Raw genomic sequence first — 18,560 nt, 5'->3', positions numbered from 1 at the left:
GAAGAGCCCAGAAACATAGGAAAAGCAAGCCAGATAAGGAAAAAACACTTTCATATTTGAAGAAAAGGATGGATGATCAGGGAGGTGGAGAGAAGGAAGGAAGGAAGGTGTTCCAGATGGTTCTGAAATGTGTGCAGCAAAGGAGAAGATTCTCAAATGTCATGTGGTTTTCTGAAGAGACAAAAACAGGACTTCACTGTTGATGACAGAGAAGATAAGCTGGAAGTGAGATAGTGAAATTCATTTTTATCTACATTTCCTCCCAATTCTCACCCTTTGTGGAAGTTCTTTCTCTTCCTACTGAGAAAATTCAGATAATTAAATGCAGTTAAGAGTGCAGACTAAGAGAAGAAGTACAACAATGTCTAACTAGCAAGGTTGTGCTGATGAGGGTCTAAATTATGTGCTATCACTTACAAATTAAAATGACAGAAATATCATAGAATATTCTTGAACTGCCTCTAGCAAAAAATTAAAATAAAATAAAAGAGTACGTTACGGCCAGTTTACATTTCAGGATGAGAAAACAAGGTGAAGAGGACTGGTTTTGATCTGTAGCAGTCATCTATTCAATCAGTACGTTTTTACTGGGATCCTTTACTGTAAAGTTATGAATTCAGCATGTGCAGAGACGTGTGAAGTATGGTTTCTTTCACTGAAGACCTCACTCCCTTTTTGGGAAGTCAAGGCCCTCCAGTATCTGTAACGCAAGGTAGTACAAGATCTGTCCTACTTGAGGAATATAATGAAGTGTGACTCAGGTATCAGCTGATTGATTTGACCACACAAGTGAATCTGTTTTAAATCTATACAAACGTGATGCCAAATTCAGCTACTTCATCAGCTTCCTCAAGAAACCCAACCATATAAGGATTTTTTTCAATTCTCTAGTTTTACTGAAGAGTTGTAGTGTCATGGGGAGGTGTCACATCACACAGCACACATGTCACTTGAAAAATTCCCTTTATACTCATCTCATCCCCAGGTATTCCCTTTTAACCTTACTCATTTCTCCATCTCTTCTCCTAGGCAGCTCTCGACACAGCTTGTCAGCCCTTTATTCGACGTAGTAGCTCCCGGCTTTGACAAGAAGCTTGGCTGCCACTAGACTCTAGGCTTGGAAAATTCATTTCAACCCCCACTTCCCAGCCCCCAGGCTCATCAAAGATCCTTTTCAATACAGCTAATTCTTCCTACAAAGCAGTTATTTACCAGCATCTAAAAAATAAAAATTTGTCCATATGATTTTTTAGGAAAAGCGGGTAAGAATCACTTCAAAGTGGTGATCAAAGAAGATCTTAAAGAATGGCATATCAATCAGAATAGGCTATGTTATGCTGCTTTGACAAATATCACCAAAATTTCAGTGGCTTAACATAATAAGAATTTATTTCTTGGGCACACAAGGTCAGCAATGCATTCATTATACTCTCTGAAGCAGCCGTCCTCCATATGCAAGTTTAGCCTGTAAGGTCCTTCCATCTTCTGGCACCTCCGTCTCAACAAGTACCCCCATGATTGCAGCAGCAAGAGAGAGGAGGGCCTGGGGAGTTCACATCAGCAAGTGAATTCGTCAGCTCCAAAATAGCGCATGTCCCCTCAATCACAGTCATTTGTCTAGAACTAGTCACATGGTCCTGCCCAATTCATGGAAAAGAGGTGCAGAGGGGCTGGGAAACATAGACTTCTGTGTGTATAAAATGGGAAGAAAGTCCAAAATAATGGTGAACATTTGAAATATCTACAATATGGGAAGCGTTTTGATGGCAGCGGTATAGGAATAAAATGAACAAAGAAGCCAGTGTGGTTTGGTTAGGACTTTACATGTGTTTTGTAGAATAATGGGATATAAGTTTGGAAAGATGGGTTGAGGCCAGATCGTGAAAGGCCGTTCACTACAGGCCAAAAATCTGTTTTATTGGTGACATGCAGCCATGCAAGATTTGGGAGGAGTATGAATGACTCATGCTATATCTTGCATGGGTGCTGGTGGTGATTTGTATTGAATTGTAGTCAGCTTTAAGAGACATGAAAACCAGTGGAAGATTTTCTTCCAAATCAGCTAAGTATGAAGTAACACCCAATTTCTGCTGTTCCTGGGGAAAGCACAAAGGATACTGTACTAACTTATCTCCCACTACACATGCCCCAGTTGAAGATTCTTTTTGCACCTTCTCTCACCTTATTCACTGTTAACCCCTCACTTTTAAGACCAGTTAACAGGCAAATACAATGTCTAATAACTACACATCCGAGAGAACATTTGTATTTGGAACCACTGGTGATATCCATGAGCACTTAAAACGTGAAAGGTATCATTTAGCTTTGTTAAGATAACAGGACTGATGTGGAAATCTCCAGCGACATGGCAGAGCAATGGAAACGACGAGGGATTCTGATCTGTGACTCTATTTACCCAATATGAATAAATAAATAGCTACTATTTATGTGCTTAATTATTTTGTGCCAGACAACATGTTAGTACTTCAGTCCTTTAAGATGACCTGCAAGACCTGGGATGGTCTACACTGGCTGCTTTTCCAGCCCCATCCTTCCACTCTGCCCCTTTTTCTGCTGTAGGACTCTGGCCTCCTGCTCTTCCCACCTCCTAGCTGACGCTGACTTCATCAAATGTCTGCTCAGATGTCACCTTCTCCAAATGCTCTCCCTGACCACCCTGTATAAAAGATCAGTTTTCCCAGTCACTTTCTATCTCAATATAGAAATAACCTCAATGAAGATTTTTTTTTTAATAAAACTCATCACCTCCAGGCAAATTCTATTTTTTGTTTATTGCCTATGTTCCCTATCAGCATATAAGTTCCATGAGGTCACGAATTTGTCTCTTTTGCTTATTACTGTATTCCCAGTGCATGTAACAGTTCCTGGCACTGAATTAACTGTTTGTTCAATTAATAAGTGACTTATTTAAGCCTCATGAGACCCCTCTGAGGTAGGCACCGTTCATATTTCTATTTTATGAGTGATGAACCTGAGTCCTAGGGTGGTTTGGTAGTCTCTTCAAAGTTTCACAGTTACTAATCCTTGAGGCCAAGATTAAAACCAGGACTGTCTGATTCCAGAGTCTGTATATTTTGCCACAGTGCTTTTCCTGATGATCCTATACTCAGATCGTGGTAATTGAAAGTTGGTGTAAAAATCATTCTTTAAGAATACAAACATTTCATATATATGTTTGAATCATTTCTCTGACATTAATATATATTTATTAAAAACATGATAAATATTTCTATATGCATGAGAAAGTAAACTGACTCCCAACCCCCCTCCAAAAAAGTGTCTTGTGGAGCTAATAGAGGGTGATCTTGAAGAGCAGATTTGCTCACATGGGCCAAATGTTTCCTCCTGCAGAGTGGGCTGCTTCCCAAAGAATTAGCCTCTCTCAAAATGAATTATTAACCCCAGCGTCCTGGCCAAATTCCCACTTGGATAGTCTAGGAACTGTTCAAAACTTGGAATCTATTGAAATTAGCCTGGCTTGATTGCAGTCTCTGCATTAATTGTGATATAATAGAGTTTCTCTAGAGATTTGTGCATATATTATTCTAATTTGTATAGACTGGCTTTGTCTCTTAAATTTTTTAGTTTCTTCTTCCCCTCATGAGATATATAGCCTGCATTTCTTTATAAGTTGTTTTTTTTTTTTTTTTTTTTTTTTTGTAATTTCACTGCATGAATAACTGTGAGCTCCTTTTTCCTTGGATTTGCCAAACCTTTTTCTCACTTGAATGATTAGTCTCTTGGTCATTATCACAGTGTGTTGCAGACATTAGCCATGAGGAGCTTCCAGACTTCCAACTCTCTTACTCAAGTGCAAGTGTAGCCTAGGTAGGGACAGAGTTCACTCAATGAAATTTTTCTAATTGCTTCTTTCAAATTCCCAGTCCTCAAGGAGCTTATGTTCTAGTGAGAGGCACATATCTATTTTAAAGTTTAAAATAACTGACCTAATGGTGTAACTATTTAGGATTCCCATACACTTCCTAAATTATGGCTATTAATTTCTTCAGGCAATTCTGTTAAATGATTTAGACCATTTATTTGTCTTGGTCATAAGCAGACTCTAAAATGTCACTTAGATTCTGGAGAAACAAGAGAGGTATGAGTTTAATTAAACTACAAAATCGTTTTGCTTAGGTAAAACTGAAACAAATATCTTAGAAATCCATTGTGTTGCATGGTTTTGATGGCAACTATAGGCCTCATACAATTAGTCAAATCTTGGCAATGTCACATGATTCTTTCTATAAGTTGGCCTTTCTTGCCTTGAGTTGGTACAGTCAAGCCTTCAATATAATAGTTTGTTATAATGGGTAGCTTCAGCAGTGTTTTCACACTGTAAGCTTTCTCTCTAATCTTCATAGAGAGTAAGAATGAAGATTTTGTTGAAAGGCAAAAAAATTATTCCTAGGAAATAGTTGGCCTCATAGATTTTCAGCATAGGGAAAGACCTTGAGAACTCAAGGCTTAAGTCTTTGCATTTAATTATGCCTGGATCACAGACAAGTGGTAAGTCACTTATGCTTCCTGCATTCCGTTCTTTACCTTTACCAAGTGAGATGAGACAATGGATGTGAGCCATGTGCACTTAGAACTTCAGCAGCTAATATTAGAAAAATGCTTTGAAAATGACAGATGGAAAGAACTATAAATGCAATCGCTAATGGATTTATGCACTCTCTCTCTCTTCTTCCATTCTATTTCTACCAGTATTTTCCAAAAAATTTCCCAGGGCTCCACCTGAAGTGTGACCTGATGGCACCATAGCACATGTGTTTCCTGAGTTGGTTGAGTGTTTCCCAAATGTATCTACACTTTAAATTCAAATGTTTATCCACTAGGGTTTAAATCATGGAAAGTGTTACTGCCTTAGTGTGACAGCCATATACTTCTGCCTAGACAATTGTTGTAAGTTCTGTGGGGCTTTCTATAGGTTTTTCCCCCTAGATCTTAGTCAATATGGGCCTAGAAATATATAATTCCTTGTGGAAAAAAAAAACAATTCAGATTTTCAGTAGTGTAAATAAATCGACAGAGAGTATGCTTTTAAATCTGTAACATGCAGAAACTTCCCATCCCCTTGCCATTAGCCTCCTCCCAACTAGGTGGTTCTAACTATGAATGTGAGAAGGTAAAAGCCTAAACACGGATATTTCTCCTGCTTCCCTTGTGCACTTGAAATGAGACACTCCATACTTCAGTCTCAGGTCAAGCACTGAAAATTATTCCTTTATTTACTCATTTACCAAATATTTATTGAGCTTGTACTGCTCTCCCAAGCACTTTTCTAGAAGCTGGGTATACAGCTGTGAAAAAAACACAAGTGAAAATCCAAGCGCTTATTAATAAATCCATCAGAATGTTTCATTTGGCCTTTCTTGTAAACATCTAAATTTGTTCATAAAAAAAAATAGAAGAGCATTAGTCCACTGGGGGTATTAATTGCTTTGCAAGAACATTATCTTATGAAAGAACTCACTTTAGCAAATAGCAAGCTCCTTTAGTAATTCAACTTACAATGTTTGTACTTATTATGAACTGTATTCCCAAATGTCCAAGGAGTTAAAGAAAAGGAATGTCTCCAGAGAATGGTTCTAGGTTCTATAACATCTTTAGCATTCCAGTCACTTAAAATAAAAGGGAGAACGTGTTTAGGAGCTTGAGGAAGAGAAAAGAGAGCATAACCAATCAAATGTGAAAATACCCATCTCAGTTTCTAACAGTTCCTCCATTGCTCCAGACCCCTGGCTTGTTAAATTTCTAGCCCAGGACCTGGCATCTATCCATCAATGTTTGTAGAATTGTACAACTATCACTATGATAAAAATGTACACAGGTTTATTCATTCCTTATAATAGTATATTCCCAGGCCATTTCAAAATTGCCTGGTTAGGTTAGAAAAAAGATGAAAACCTTTAAAGTAGGGCTTTACACATTTCCTTCTGAATTTCCTCCCTTTCTGTATTTCCTTCACTGTATAAAAATTTTAGATGTTCTAACACCTGAATTGAAAAAGTCTCTTCTTTAGTTTCTGCCAGATTAGAAACTGATTGTCAGTCTGATTGTTAGATACTGATTGTCAGCTGCGACTATGCAAAGGAGGAGAGTTTGTCAGTCTACTTTCCTCCAGTATCCAGATCAAATCCAAGTCACGATCTTATATGGAGGATCAGAGTCATGAGTTGATGGTGATTTTTATTGACATTTTTTAATTCTTTGAGATAATTTTTGACTCCTCCTATTTACCTCTTGCTAAAAACGACTCTGTCTTATCTGGCCTAAGAAAATGTCCTTATTTAGATAAAGCATAATCAATACTTGCGTGGAATGTACATAGAATAATACCTTGGATTTGCTTCATGATTTTTCCCTAGAATCTAAAGGCCATTTTGTGGTTTATTTCTTGCCATGTGGCAATCCTTAAGTGTTTTGCTAACTCCTTAGAGAACTAAACCCACTCAGCTTACGTTGCATGAGGGTATATTTCCAATTACTCCAATAAGAGTATTTAAATTATTTAAATATTTAAATAATGCCTATGATTCAGTCAGTTACACCTGAGTTATTCAAGGTACCTTCAGATTTCAAACTACCTTATTTCAGATGAAAAACTTATCATTCCCTTATGGTCAATTGGTCAACTCACCTTACTCTGAAATACTAATGCTCTTTGTATTATGGCAGAACATGGGTCAAATTTAAATTCATCTGCTAAAGATACAACATACCAAGCAGGTATCAGAAATGTTAGAGGGCTCTGTCCATCATGAAGAAAAGCCACGGGTAATATCCAAACTATTTAACAGGCACCAACGATCAGAATGGATGTTCAACTAACCAGAGCAGATACTGGCCATCGTGGTCCATGCCAGTTGAATTCAGCTGCGTTAAAGGTCCGTTCTTTTAAACTCCAATTTTTGTGGAGACGCCATTTTCAGGGCTTATTATATCCTTGTAAGAAATATTTTCATGCAAAAAATTAGAATTATTTGTTCTAGGAATGAAAAAATACACTACCAATTTCTAATATACAAATCAGGAGGAATAAGAAGTAGTTATTGTTTTCTGTAAAATCTTATCACTTAATGGATTGGAAAAAATTGGCCAGTAAAATAATTTCAAATATTCATATTTTTAGTATTTCCCCCATTATTCCTCTTTCTTTTATCCAAGTTGATAAGCAGATGCAGATACTTTCTGCGAGGTCAACTTAGCTACCCAAGCTAAGGGGAGCTTTTTCTTAATATTTTCTGATTTGCTGTGCAAATTAGAAAGAAAATAGCCACCTACTAATATTTAAGTAAGCTCCTAACATATATTAGCATATATCCTTATTGTTTTGCCATGAAACTTTTAATTTATGTGTCTGTATTTTCTCTTAGTGCACATATTTTTAACTTATTTGGATTTACTTAGCATAGCATTTAATTATGGTAAAAGGTTAAATACTATCAAATGATTTGGTATTTCAATATTTAATCACTTTTACCTTGAATGAGTAAATGTTTAGTCAATAGATATTCAGAGTCATAAAGACATATTTTTATGTACATATATTTTTTCATTTTGTTTGCTTATGACATGGATTAGATAGTTTATGATCTTATATACTTAATTACCAGAAGAGACATACTCATAAGTATGTTCAAAAGACATTTTGAAGGACTTCTACTTACTGATGAGTTGATTTGCTCTAAATACAAATTAGAAACTCACAAATCGATTTTTTCCATCCGCTTAGAAACACTCTTTATTTAAAGTATTTGCATGTTCTAAAGCTTAGGTAAAATAGTAACGGGGACAGTATATGTACAAAGATAGATAAATGCTGTGGTGGTATCTTGTTCTGTCTCCATCTTGATGTATTAGTTAGCTTTCACTAAACAGGCACTCTAAAAAAGGGAAGGAAAAACAAATTGATAAGATAAAAGTGTGGGGAATTCCAAAATAAATACTGCTAACTGACCTTTTTTGATGGCTCAGTTAGGAGTGTTCTTATTATGGTACCAATTGGTTGCTTTATTTACTAGTACCATGCATAACTAAGGTAAACACTTGGGTAATATCTTTGGCTTACTTTTTCATAATTTCTGGACAGACATAATGATCTTTCTCCCACGGTTTTAAAAGTCAGATAAATTCCAAAACATTTAGAGAATATGGAGCTATAATTTTTAAAAGTCAAGTATTTTTTTTAGCCCACTTCCCCTTTTTTAGAGTATATCTCTAAGTATAGAGTTGTATCTCATGCTCATTTATATGCAAAAAGAAGCTCTGTATATGTTAGAAAAAGAAGCCAGTTCGGAACCTCTGAACCAATTTCCTAATGCTAGTGTTTTACACCTTAGAGTTTTTATCTTGGTGAACTGTAAAATGAAAGAATTAACTCATTAAGGAGTTCTGTTTCATCATAGCCACTCTGATTAAAACCTTCTCTACAGTATGGTGCAAGAAATGGTCAGTCACTACTAAAGTTTTCTTTTTAACCACTGCTATGCATCACAAGAAGTCATTAGTTTACAGCTACTTCCTTCTTATTTTTATGACTTTTTAGCTTATCATTAACCCCATTCTCTTATCCTGTACTCTGAGATGAGCAAAGAAGATAATATCCACAACATTTCCACTGCTTACTCTAGAGATAATAACTTTTTGAAAAAGAGATAACCCTGTTTCTTTAAACAACTCCTTCCTCTTTAAATCCATGATAGCTTTCCCTTGTCAAGTTAGACTTTCAGTGCATTGTTAAGGGAATCAGACAAAATTATTTATGGCATGGTCCATGCAGATGAAATTGGACTAAACATACCGGAATTGTTTATTATTTCTTGTAAACTTGCTTAATAATTCTTTAATATTTACCCCACAATTTTTTTTTTTAGCATCTTTATTGGAGTATAATTGCTTTACAATGGTGTGTTAATTTCTGCTGTATAACAAAGTGAATCAGCTATGCATATACATATATCCCCTATCTCCTCCCTCTTGCATCTCGCTCCCACTCTCCTTATCCCACCCCTCTAGGTGGACACAAAGCACCGATACCCCACAATTTTCTATCCAGACTTTTTTCAGGTTATTAAAGAAATGTAATGGATTAATAGCTAAACTTATTTCATTCTAATTCAGTCTCTTATGCCACTGTGTCTGGACCTGTTCAGTAGGGTTGTTGTCATAAGACTAGATACAAGTATGTCAATTGTCTAGACATTATATAACTTTAAAGCAACTGCTTAGCGTTTTTAACAAGAAGTAATTAAATGTTAATGAAAAGTCCCATACACTTACTTCTTTTCCACAGCTTCTTAGTGTTACCATCGGAATTTGCCAATTTCTACTTGGTTCTCTACATATATAAAGTTATACTCTTGTTTTAAATAAGAGCTGAATTTCACTATTTCATATTCAGTGCAGGAGAGAGGTTGATATTATCTGCCTTGTTGAGTGTCTCCTTCCTTAAATCTCCCTTCTCATTTGGTATCTAGTTTTCACCTCAACCGACTTCCCTCTCATTTCAGAATAGTATTTTTCAGATGCAAACAATTCACTTATTTCCATTCTCAAACTTGATTAAGTCAACATGCACTAACTGATACCTTTTGCATGCTAGGCAGTGAACTAGATTCTGGAAGTAAAATATGGCTAGCCAGTCCCTGCTCTCAAGGAGCAGAGTCTAATAGGCGAGATTGACAAATAAGCAAGTATTTGCAATGCAGTGTGGCAAATGAAGAAATATAGGGTGACATAGGAATATATAGGATATGGATAGTAAGTAACTTACAGGATAAAATCTGGCTACTGGTATCCATAATTCCTAGGTAGAAATAAGATGTTCCATAAGAAATATTCTTTGAGATTATATGAGTGTGAAACTTGTTCTTTCTGGGGAAGTCAGGGACATCTTTAAAAACGGAGGAGGCCAACAAAGTTTGGGGCAAACCACTTTGTTTCAGTCAGCCTTAGTTTTATTAGACATAAAATGAGAAAGTTTGTGTTACATGACTTCTGATGTCCTTTCTAGTTCTAAAACTCTGAGTCTGTAAGTTTTGCTTTTGCAGTACACTGAAAAATCTAAATAGCCTAAACCAGTTTTGAAATCTATTTCAACAAATGATCCATAAAATAAATAAGCACAAAATTCAATTTTTTGGAAAAGTGGTCTGCCTGTAGAACTGAGTAGCCCCATAAAATATTAATTTGGTCATAGTGTGGAAATGTGAAATGATCGTTAAATGAGTCAAGGCCTTATTTGTGGCCTTTGGCTCATTTGGTAAGATTACCCATTAGCCATGTAGGCAGCATAACACGCATGGCCAAGCAGCTCATGGGAGCGTCCTAACAAATGTTAAATAAAAATTATCTTTCTCTAGCCTTAGGAATATATTGCTGTTATTTTCAAAATAAGACTGTGCTCAGCTTTAAAATCTCAGTCAATGGGAAAATAATTATATTCATTGCACTTAAAATTCTGACTCCTATCTGCAAATGTGTTTTTCTAATATATTTTTTACATCTCTTTGGAAGTTTAGAAGTCAAATGAGTGTTGATGGTTTCTGACCGTCTTTTAATTTTATCACTCCTGCCGGTATGAATTCCCTTTGTACCATTGCAGTAGGTATATGTAACATTTCCCTTTGCAGATGCAAAAAGTGTTTCTTCTTAGTCCTAAGACGCTTTTTTCCTTTCAGTCATTAACTTTGGTTTCATGAAAAATTCCTTCTCCATTTTTCTATTTTATCTATATCTTGATAATAATAATTTAATAACTGTTCTTAAAATCTCTGTATGATAATCCATTAGGCTCATTCAGTAGTCCTTCAGCTTATCTACAAAAGAGCGTGTGCTTTTCTCTTTGCTCTTTTTAATGAGGCCTTCCTACCGTGGCTCTAAATATCAACCAAACATGTTAATCTCTTAGGATCTGGCTATTATTAAAATCTCTCAAACATTTTCTGAATTTTAAAACATGTGATTATTATAATGTAATCTGTTTACTTCCATGTGAACTCAAATGGAAATGAATCTCCTGAAATAGCCACATTTTCTTCCTCCCAAATATACATCTGGCATTAAAAAAACCAACTAATTTAAATCTAGAATCTGGGTTTCCATGACACCAAACATCTGGATGAAAAGTGAAAAATTCAGTAGATGTTTTCAAATATCCAAATATTGTGTCAGTAAAACAGTTAAATGACTGTCTGAATCTCCCCATATTTATCTGGGTTTTTATGCATCATATATGTGGCACTGTCAGTCCTTCCTAATGGAAAACAGTGTCAATGTCAGAAATAATGTATTCACAAACAAGTATGTACTGAGTACCTATTCTGTAGGAAACATTCCAAGTGCTGTAGAGCAGCAGTCCCCAACCTTTTTGGCACCGGGGACCGGTTTGGTGGAAGACAGTTTTTCCACGGGGGTGGAAGGGGCCGGGCGGAGGCTGTGGGATAGTTCAGGCGGTAACGCGAGCAATGGGGGCGATGGTTCAGGCGGTAACGCGAGCAATGGGGGCGGCAAATGAAGCTTGACTCGCCTGCTCGCCGCTCACCTCCTGTTGTGCAGCCCAGTTCCTAACAGGGTACTGGTCCGATACCGGACCGCGGCCCGGGGGTTGGGGACCCCTGCTGTAGAGGGTTCGAGGTTAAAGGCTTGAACTCTGTCCTCAAATGAATTGCAGTGCAGCGAGGGCTATTACACAAGTACACGTATACACATAAAAGATGATGTGGAGTGAATAAAAACACAAGAGAGGAGGAGAGAAGGCACTGTGGAATTTTGGAGGAAGGTGACTAGTCCAGGCTAGGGAGGGTTTTCTGCTGGGCCCAGTGTTTGGACTGACCATGATGGACATGTCAGCATCATGGAAATGGAAGGGAACGTTGCGATCACACATTTGAAATACGCTCTCCTTCAGCAGCTGGGAATTTTACTTAAATCAAATAATCCTAAATTAGCCAGATGATTGCAACGGTTTTTGTGTCATTTTTCATTATCACAGCCTTGGGTTTCTGTACGGTTTTTGCATCTAAGTGTGTTTCTCAGGTATTTTGGTGAGCAAATTTGTATGCATCCCCCTTAAGAGTTTCAACTTGATACAAAGAAGCATACTGAAATTTACTCTCCGTATGGTCATTATAAAAAGTCTACCTTATACTTTGCTTTTCAAATTAGAAAAAAGATATAAAATTTTCACAGTTCCATATACATTGCATGCTTAAACTTCTATCTTCCAAGTTAGGTGATTTTTTAATCTATTAGGATCACAGCTCTGATCAACTTTTTAAAAAATCCCAAATCCTCAAGATCTTTGCCATGTTTGATCAGAATCTAGATTAAAGCAAAATGGTTTGCCTCTTCTTCTTCCCCCCACCCTGCCTCCCTCCTTTTCCTCGCCATCCTTCTTTTTTTAAAAAAAAATAAACAATCATTTTAAGCTGGAGGGGAATATGGAGTAAACTGAGAAAATTTCTGATAATCTAAATTGTGCCATATGTGTTAGTCAGCACTAATAAATTGGCTCAAGTAGCTAAAAGGTAAAGGGTGGCTGGATTTAGATAAAGCTGGATCCAAGGGCAGAAATGTGCACAAATCTGTTCTTTATAGCTACTGGCTCTGCTTTTGTCTGTGTGGGCTTCATTCTCAATCAGGCTCTCCCCATTTGGTGGCAATAATGGCCATCAACAACTCCAGGCACAAATTCTACTGACTTAGTAACCCCAGTGAAAAGAGAACACCTTTGACTGGCAGTCGTACTGACTCCCATTAACCTAACTTGGGTTCCATCTTCAGAGCAGCCAGAATGATTAACTATGTTGATTGGCTAAGCCCTGAGTACATCCCTGAAGTAAAATTAAGGCACTTTTACCAAAAGAAAAGGGAAAAGGTACTTCAGTGAAAAACTTTAATGTTAGAGTGGGAAAGTCCTCCACTAAATATCAGTAGAGCGGGTGGTTATCCCAGCCTTACCACTGCCTGTTTCTATGACCTGGAGTGTTAATTAAGCCATTGCGTCTTGGTTTCTTCATCTACATAAATTAGGTCGCAGGACAAGGTTCTGTTTAAAGACTTTTTTAGCTCTCATATTTTGTGGTTCTGATCTCAAGAACTAGGACAAGGATAAGACACCCAGAAAATGCAGATTTACAAATAGTAACACAAAGCAGGAGATACATCACGTTTCATGTAGAAGTGCTTCTGGGAGAAACCCGACGTTAGCTTGGCAGTGGAAGAGCAAAGGGTTGCAGGTTGCTCCTGCATCCTGAGGTAGTGATTAGAAGCTCAGACAACTTGAGAGGAGAGGGTGTGTGTGTATGTGTGTGTGTGTGAGAGAGAGAGAGGGAGGGAGAGAGTCAGTGAAGTTCAGAATTAACCATCACAAACTTTATTACTATAATCTCCATAGATATTTTGTAAACCACAAAATATAGCTTTGTTAACCTCATTTTACTATTACAGAGACTAAGTCCCAGGCACAGTCTTGTTCAAGGTGGCAGAACTACTGACAAAGCTTGAATGAGAACTTAACGTCTATTTTTTTTCACTCTTTCTACAGATCTTTAAAGACACTGAGACAGAGTGGGGGGAGAAATAAAGAAGTTTAAAAAACCCAAGGCTTTACTCTCAGAAAGTTATACTTAATAAAGACAAGGTGTGAAAATAAGACATGACAATGAAGGGCTAAAAATTATAAATACCAAGTAAATCACTATGTGAATTATTTTATTTTTATAAATTCATTTATTTTATTTATTTATTTTTGGCTGCGTTGGATCTTTGTTGCTGCACTCGGGCTTTCTGTAGTAGTGGCGAGCGCGGTGCGCGGGCTTCTCATTGTGGTGGCTTCTCTTGTTGCGGAGCACGAGCTCTAGGCACTCAGGCTTCAGTAGTTGTGGCACGAGGGCTCAGTAGCTGTGGCCCACGGGCTTAGTTGCTCCGCCGCATGTGGGATCTTCCCAGACCAGGGATCGAACCCGTGTCCCCTGCATTGGCAGGCAGATTCTTAACCACTGCGCCACCACAGAAGCTCTCACTATGTGAATTTAGTGGAAAGCAAATATCTTGTTTCCAGTTTTATTTTCAAATTTCATTTGCAGTATACATTCTAATCATGGCGTCAGAATTTCTGTTTACATAAGGAAAGGTGTTAAATTAATGGCCACTGAATAAGTTTGACATTCCATGAAAATGCATTGATTTTTTCAAGGGTTAGGTCTTTAGCACCATCTATTTGTACCAGTTCAATAAGCCTGGTCCCAGAGCAATAAGTGATATTTACCCAATGCAGTTTCATTGTCCATATTAGAGAAATTGCTTAGAGGGTTTCATCTACGAGTGGCATCATCAAACTTAAGGTCACCTGAATTAACTCTATAAAATAAGGCGTATCTTAGGGGTGGATTGAGGAAAAGGAAGTGGTGATCACGATGACCAAGTTCCAAGTATTTGCTGAAACTAAGAACCTGCCCAACAAGTTACTTGATCATTTGTCTCAAAGGTTATATTACATCATCACAGAAGAAATTTGACAAATTGCACATTGTTCCTTCAAGAGCTCATCTAGTAAACTTTATAGACCAGTGAGTCGAACTCATAGGGTAGGAAAGTAACCTTAAGGACTAATTCTCAAGGTGTCCTGCTTTTAAAAATATCCAGTGAAAAAGTTACCATAACAGAAGAGAATATCTAATTGTATAAAAAGTTAAATTACTATGTTTTAAAAAAAATATGGAGTGTATAAATTAATTATAATAAATTAATATTACTTTAAAATTAATATTGGATTTTAAAAAATTGTTTGCAGCAGTAAACATGCAGACAACATAGGAGTATATAAACATAAAGTAAAAGCCTGCACCCCATGCCCTACACAACATGAAGTTGTGCAGAGCATGGGGTGTGTGTGTTTTTCCAGATGTTTTCCTTGCATGACAAGCATAGATATGTGTGCATTTAATTAATTAATTAATTTAGCTATTTATCTATTTTACAAAAATTGGTAATACAGGTTGTTCTACAGTTTACTTTTTTCATGCAACAATATGTGGGGAAAACCTTTTCATGAGAAACTCCCATTTTATTTAACTATGATCCATTTGACAGATAGTTAGGTTGTTTCCAATTTTTTAGCCTTGCAAAAACTGCATTTTTCATTTACTGTGTACTTCTAATTCATGAGATGATTAGAAATATCACTTGAAGTATTCTAAAACATCAGTATAAATCCTTTCAACGTGGAATAAAGATTGTGATAAATTGGTTCCAGTTTGGACAAAAATGGAGAGGGATTAACCACAAAAGAAAATTATCATTAAGTGATTTCACCTAAAAACTGTTTCACCGATACATTCTAAGAATACTGTAGATCTATTTGCATGTACTTGATGAACCAGTTTAACCCCAAAGGGATGAGAAAAAAAAAAAAAAAAAGAGAGAGTCTAAGGTCAGTATCTGGAATACAGGTAATATCTCACTTTCGAATGAGTCTTTAGAAAAAAGGCAATTAAAAAAATATTTTCTGTCTACGTTGAGTCATGAGCCATACGTGTCTTACTAACTTTTTTAACAGCTGTCAGTTGATATTCAAAGTAAGAGGATATTTGTGATTCACCTCTCTTCAACAGTGGCTTTAAATTATTTGGGGATGTGAAAAACTTTGACCTATGCTGGTTCTTTCTTGATGAAGGGAATCATCATCATCACTATTATGTTACAATGTGTGTTCTTATGAGTAAGTTGAGCCACCTCTGAGCCACTGGACCAGGGTAGGTTGGCCCCCATCTGTGAACAGACTAAACTATAGCCTCAGTCCAAGAATATAGAAACTGACAACAAATTATTGCTTGTGGTCTACTTCCAGTTTTCAAGTGCAAACATACCAAAGTTTATTTTAAATTTGAGCCAGTCAGACATTTAGCAATATACATCAAAGAAGAAGTGAAGGCTTCCCATGTTTATTATTTCAATACGATGTCTGTTCTAATAAAGTAGAAGAATGCATATGATAGATCATGTAGTAGAAATTCTCTAGTTCCACAGTTTGGCCTTAAATATATACATATATTTGTAAATTAATCCAAAACACATTGCCATGGTTCCAATTCCTCTGAAAGCTGATTGTTTTCCATTCCTTTTTTAATTTTAGAAATACAGTGGCCGACTGCCAGAACCCTTTCAGATAAACAGTACACTCCCTGTATAAAAGGGGCATAGAATCATGAACGTTCAAAAACCACAGAACGTTATTTAAATAAGTTAAAGTTATTATGGTCTTCCCTATTAATTAAAAAAAAAAAAAGCCATCTGTGCAAGGTGAATTTTGGTAAGGTCCCAATTTTTTTAATGATTGTGGATGGAATTTGCAACTGCTTTCATAGTGAAAGTACAGTTCAGGGATTCCCAAGATAAAATGCACTGTTTATGTAATTTTGTGGTCATTTGACTTAATTTCTAATAAAACACTGGGAAGAATTCTTGTTACTCAATCTGAATGTACAGTCCTGCTTGAAGGAATTGACTCTACACTAACTTCCCCTTTCTAGTCTTCTACTAGCTTAACATCCTAAACCTTTATTTCATCTAAACCTTCTCTGTGTGTGTGTGTATATGTTTGTGTGTGTCTCTGCCTGTCTCCCTCACACACACACATACACACACACACACCACAACCCACATTTTGTCAGAACTGTCTTGGGCAAATGCATCATAATAGTGAACAAGACTGAGCACACCAAAAAAAGAAAAAAACAAAACACCACCGCATGAAGAAACAGCATACTGGATGACATTACCAGTGCAGATCTATACATCCTTGTGATGAGTCTTTATTTTCATTTTCATTTTTGTTATTTGCAGAATTGATTTCCATTGGGCAAATAACCTAGAAACCCAGGCTTTCAAAGTCTTAGAGGAATAAAAAGTCAAAAGGTGCTCCTCCCTTGAATTTGGCAGGAAAATACCACAACAAGAAGGATTTGGGGATCGTTTTTGGTCATTTTCCCTCCAACCAGTGTTTTCAGTCAATTAAAATTTGTACCCTAGGCCTTTTCCAGTTTGAAGCCACCCCAGCATCTGCGATGAGCAATCCTTCTTGTTTGTGCAGTCATTCATTATCTCCATTACCAAAAGGAGAATAGAGGACAATTACATTGTTTGGACGAATCAGAGTGTTAGGAGGAGTATTTGTCATGGTGGCAGAGTGAGTGCAGCACCTGACAGGCAACGATTGATGGCCAGGAATGAGTGTGAGTGGCCAAAGCAGCCTCATAGGATGCAAATTACTGACTGTGGATTCCAATTTATCCTGTTCATTTTTCTTGCCCGTGCTGAAGACCATTAGTGGTTTTTGAAGCAGTGAAGGGGTCATTACTAATGTGGGTAGGCTCGAAGCAGGAGGGGGAAGGAGGGGAAAAGCCTTCTGTAATTACACAGCTTTCAGGAACAGGCTGGAGGCCCTAGCCAAAAAAATGTCAACACCTCGCAATCAGAAAAATTTATTTTCATTTTATGCTTAACCCATATTAACTCAACATTATCATCTTTCTTTGTTAACATTTGCAGAATATTAAAAGCCTGGCTTCTATATTAATACAAATCTAGTTAACCCCTTTTGCAATACAGGGGATTTTGTTTAACCTAATGGCATTTGGGTTTGCTAATAAGTAATTGCACACGTTTTGGATAATGTACGCTATTATGGAAGATGAAATACCTGAAGAATAAAATCTTAGATGATTGAAAAACATTCACTCTCTCAAACACTGGAATGATTAGAAAGCTCTGAATGGAATACTCTGTTGTTCCTAATGTCAGCCTTTAATAACGTTGATGGGAAATATTTATTACTCAAGGCTTTCTAGTTTAGGAACGACTTTGACATGCTGTATAAAAGTTTACTTTTCTGTTTAAGAAAACCAGTGAATTTAGAGCAGAGACCTATTTAACAGACATGTTTTATAGTTATGTACGTGCCAGTACAGTGTCTCAAAGTAAATGTACGATTCCACAGTAACAATCTTTGATTTCGGAATGAGAGAGGAAAGTGGTTTGCTGATGGGAAGATGGTTTGTTATAAATGCTGGTGAGTTGTGATGGGAAGTAAAGAATTAAAAAACACCGAAACCTATGGCTTCATTCTCTTATTGCCACACTTCAGGGTAAAGCGTAAAATTTCTGTATTGCACATAATTGATTCCTTGTGATGGGTGGTCACTTTGTGCGACCCTCTTAACCCGGAGCAGCAACCAGTAAAAATGAAAGAATCTTCCACTGTCCCTTAAAGGAGTCAACATAAACAACTGTCAGTAAACTCTGCTGTAACTGAAGTGGTAGCCATGGCTTCCAAGAATAGTTGTGATTATGGACGGTCTTACTTTCCAAACTGACTATCAATAATCTTAGATTAACTAGGAAATAATGATTATATTGAGCCATCTCACAAAGATAATATAGGAGAAGGGCTGCACAGAGGTTTTCCAAGAAGTAAAGTAAAATGGGCCCGCAAGTGGTTCCCTTAGTGTAACTGAAGTGATTGTAGCCAA

At 36.9% G+C, this 18,560-nt stretch overlaps 1 protein-coding gene across 6 annotated transcripts in view; it reads left to right on the top strand.

Moving 5' to 3' along the window:
• MEIS2 (Meis homeobox 2) overlaps positions 1-18,560 on the top strand; it is a 199,154-nt gene that overhangs the window by 121,985 nt on the left and 58,609 nt on the right. The gene's annotated exons all lie outside the window — the stretch shown is intronic.

This window comes from Balaenoptera borealis (assembly GCF_965194805.1).
Source record: "Balaenoptera borealis genome assembly, chromosome: 3".
Classification (NCBI taxonomy): domain Eukaryota; kingdom Metazoa; phylum Chordata; class Mammalia; order Artiodactyla; family Balaenopteridae; genus Balaenoptera; species Balaenoptera borealis.
The sequence above is the reverse complement of the archived record's forward strand: the minus strand, read 5'-3'. Positions and strand labels throughout refer to the sequence as shown.